The sequence below is a fragment of the Amblyomma maculatum genome, chromosome 10 (genome assembly GCF_055883805.1).
Source record: "Amblyomma maculatum isolate TAMU_Amacu chromosome 10, ASM5588380v1, whole genome shotgun sequence".
NCBI lineage: Eukaryota > Metazoa > Arthropoda > Arachnida > Ixodida > Ixodidae > Amblyomma > Amblyomma maculatum.
Window position 1 is genome coordinate 245029 of NC_139353.1, and position 4108 is coordinate 249136.

Sequence of the window (4108 nt, forward strand, 5' to 3'; positions counted from 1 at the left end):
TATCGCCTCGTCGTCTACATTTGAAAATTTTACGTGATGAAGTGGTTGATTTGCATACGTGTTAAATTTTCTGCCGCGTCTTCTATGGACCCTTTTCAAAACTTTGGAGGTCAGCTTCTTGGCACAGCAAAATTCCTTCACCTTGGCCGCCAAACCAGCTTTGGAGTCAGAAAAATGTAGAATGCTGCAAACATATATAGTCTGAACAATGCGGCGTTCCTTTCCTTCACACGATACGCTGTCGGGATAAAGAGATTAGAACCAGTTTTGCCTAGCCACTCCTTTTTTTTGAAGGAGGGTGAAAAACAGCTGCACCTGACGTTTAGGATGGGCCGCCATGGTGAAGAGTCCTTTGCAATGCAGAAAAGCTTACTTCGGAGTTTTGCAAAAGGACCACTATTTTAAATATGTAATGTGCTATTTTTCCTTATTTATATGCTTCCAGAACTTCCTAAAGAGCGAAGACCACCGAGGGACCGAAGTGTGCACATGCCTGCATTATTTAGTGATGACGCTGCCGCACAAGGTTCTTCACCAGAAGTGACAAACGTCCTTCCCTTAAATACGCAAGAAGATCCTCCAGCAGATTCATCGTCAGACGGAGTGATAAATGGGACATTGGTGGCTACAGAAAAAAGCAATGCTAGTGAGCAATTTACTTCGACCACCACGGATGTACGGCCTTAAGAAACTGCAGTGGCTCGTGCGACCCAACCCTTTGATTCTGGGGCAGCAGAGCTTTGGAAGAAGATAGCAGATCTCACAGCAGCCAATAATAAGCTGAAACAACACCACAGAGAATCTAAGAACACTGTAAAAAAACTACAAAAGCAGAATCGTAAGCTGCAGAAAGAGGCAGCTAATTTCTCACGAAATACGAAGTTTTTAAATGAAGACCAAATTCGTGCCCTTTCTCGGAACAATCGTGGCAATTCATGGCCAGCGCAAACAGTAAAGCAAGGCCTAAAAATTAAATTTGCGTGTGGAACCACTGGGTATGAAACGCTCAGAAAGATTGGCTACCCTCTCCCATCAAGCAGAACGTTAGCAAGAAGAATTGAGACCCTGAAGTTTCTGCCAGGTATCCTGCATGAAGTGATCGACGTAATGAGGTCCAAAGTAGAGGGAATGGAGGATGTGGAAAAAGACTGCGTTCTCTTTCTAGATGAAATGGAGATAGCACCCGGATTTGAACTCGACCGTGGAGAAGACGTGCTTTTGGGAGGAACGACCTTGCCCTCGAAGCCTGAAGAGGCAGCCAACCATGCTTTGGTCTTTATGCTAGGTGGGGTAAACCAAAGATGGAAGCAAGTGATAGCCTATGAATTTACTGGTAGGCACGTGGACGGCTCTGTACTCAAGACATATGTCCTGGAAATAGTTCAGATATGCAGCCAGATTTCTCTAAGAGTACGGGTAGTCACCTGTGACATAGGTGCAGCAAACCGCGCTATGTGGAGAGAATTTGGCTTTTCGAGTCACCGCCATTCAACAACTTCGTGCTCAATACCCCACCCAACCCTAGATGGGAAGGCACTTTTTTTCATCTCTGACCCAGCACATGTCCTTAAGAACCTGAAAGGACAGCTTCTAAGCTCTAAAGTTTTCACACTGAGTGATGATACAGTAAGCGAGAACGGATTGCCTTCCTCGAAGGTGAAACTAGAGCATGTACAGGCCGTCTTGGATTATGATGCTGCCAATGAACTTAAGGTAGCACCAAATTTATCAGAAAACCACATTAGTGGTGGACACTTCACCAAGATGAAAGTTGGAGTCGCTGTCCAGCTCTTCCGCGAAGCCCCGCCAGCTATTCGGTTCCTAATAAAAGAAGGAGTGATTGAGCCAGAGGCCGAAACAACAGCGTGGTTTATGGACCTCGTTTCTAGGTGGTACGCCCTTATGTCAGCGCGTCATCCCACCATGGCGCTAAGCCGCAGAAACATGACTAAATATCATGCCGCCTTAGACACACTGCGTATGGCAATAGACACGATCAGAGAACTCAAAATGGGCACTGGATCTCAGTGGAAGCCATCGCAAGCAGGGGTCCTAATTGCAACAACGGCTGTCCTTCGCCTTCAAGATGTGCTTCTTGGCAGTGAAGGGTATGAATTCCTTCTCACGAGCAGGCTGTTGCAAGACTGCCTAGAAAACCTTTTTTCTGTGGTGCGGCTCATGAAGCCAGTGCCCACTGCGTACGACTTGAAGTGCGCACTTCGACTCATCAGCGTCAGCCACTTTCTTCACACTCCTAGGTCGACAAGTTACGAGCTTGACGACCGGGAATACCTTGTCGATCTGCTTGCACACGCCAAGAAGGAAGGTACAGAAAACGAAATCGATATGAAATCAATGATTCGGAAATCCTGTTCATTGAAGAGCTCACGTCAACCGAGTGCCGTATCTTGTTTTACCTTGGCGGTTTTATTTTGAAAGGAATTCTAAAATGCATAACTTGTGCGCAGTGCAAGGCTGCTCTCCTTGGCAACCCTGACGATGAGTATGCTTCCCTCACTGCACTCAAGGAGTACGTCAGGGATGGACAAAACCTCGTATCCTAGCAGGGATGTAATGAAAACATTGAAAAACTATGAAGAGCATTTTACCGCCGTCAATTCATGGTGTACCGGCACATTTTTCACCATGAAGTCGCCACTTCGTTCTTTGATCGCATATCTTGAACAGATAGACAAGCCCCTTGTGAAGACTTGCATGGCTCACAAAGAGCGAATAAGAAAAATGTTGACTGCTGCGTATGCCAGAGTGAGGCTCCGAATTCATCTTCGCCAAATTCCGAGCCCTCATTCTAGTGGCCACGGAAGCAAAACTTGTGCTGGAGTCAGCCTTGCGTAACCAAGCCGGAATATGAAGTTCCGCGAAAGTTTTGCTTCGAAACCTGAATTCTGCATCTATGTATATATGCAATCACAACTGTTTCGTCAATTACAGTCATCTATTTAACATAGATGTCTACTTTGAAAAAGTGCAATAATGGTCGCGTTCCCATAAGCAGAAATATTGGTAACTTTATTGTGTGTTTTCATAACCACTGAATAAACGATTTCATGTTTGCTTGGGTAACAGTTTTTGTTTTCATCCAGGTATACCAAGACGAACAGGCGAGTGCTTATATTTTATTACCGTTGCTGATAATCGTTTTTTTTTTTTCAGAACGTGCGAAACCAAGACGCTGTGTCATTGACCGCGTCTGCTCAGTTTTCTTACCCATCCATTGCAGTCACCTGTATTGGGACATTCATAGCTACAAATTTAATAAAGAACGCCAAAGAAGCTTGGGCAGAAATCACCCGATGTGTTCCAGCAGTTCTAATAAACTTAGTAGTTTGAAATTAACTACAAAACAAGTGAACAGAATTAAATGCTTTCAATTGAGGGAGATGTGATCTAAAATAAATGTTCACCCCCCCCCCCCTCCTCCACGCAGTGGATTGTGGCATTTTTCAAGCGTTTTGTTCTCGACATTAAACATGCGCAGGAATGATAACACCAACAGGGCTGCCAATGCCCGTGGTGGTATGCAGAATACGCCTTGTCATAACCGTCATCGAGATTTAACTGAAAAGCGACTCAAAACTTTTTATTTCATGATCCTCTGCTTAGTAACGGTTCCTTTCATCGGAATCTATCGAAAACCTCGGTAAATAAACGTTTTCAGGATTTTTTTTCCTTCTGCTTCTCTAGGAGTATGGTCGCTTCACTCGAGTAAGCGACCTGACGACGCAAATTTATGTTGGGACGGGTTGCTGTTTCCACGCACCAAAGGGTTCAGTGCATAAGAGATAGGTTTTGAACTCTAGCGATAGATTCTAGGAGAGCTTCACTGACATATTTGGCGCATATCTTGCATACCCGCTTTCATTGTTACTGTCGACGCCTTGATGTTGGCTGCTTGTCCTGTTTTTAAAAGCACAAGGCAGGCTCTCCAACAAAATTAAGTATTATATTCTCATGTAAAACAAAAGCGCACCAGAATATTCCTTATTTTTCTTACTTTAAGCGCCCGCGGCAAGCCAGAAGCGAGCAGACCTCCCCCCACGAGAACGAAACCTGTATGCCGCGGGCGCGAGAATGGCGGCCGCCGTAG

At 45.1% G+C, this 4108-nt stretch overlaps 1 pseudogene; it reads left to right on the forward strand.

Annotated features, from left to right (window-relative positions):
• Window positions 1-327: 327 nt before the first annotated feature.
• Window positions 328-3084, forward strand: LOC146175348 (uncharacterized; annotated as a pseudogene).
• Window positions 3085-4108: the final 1024 nt, after the last annotated feature.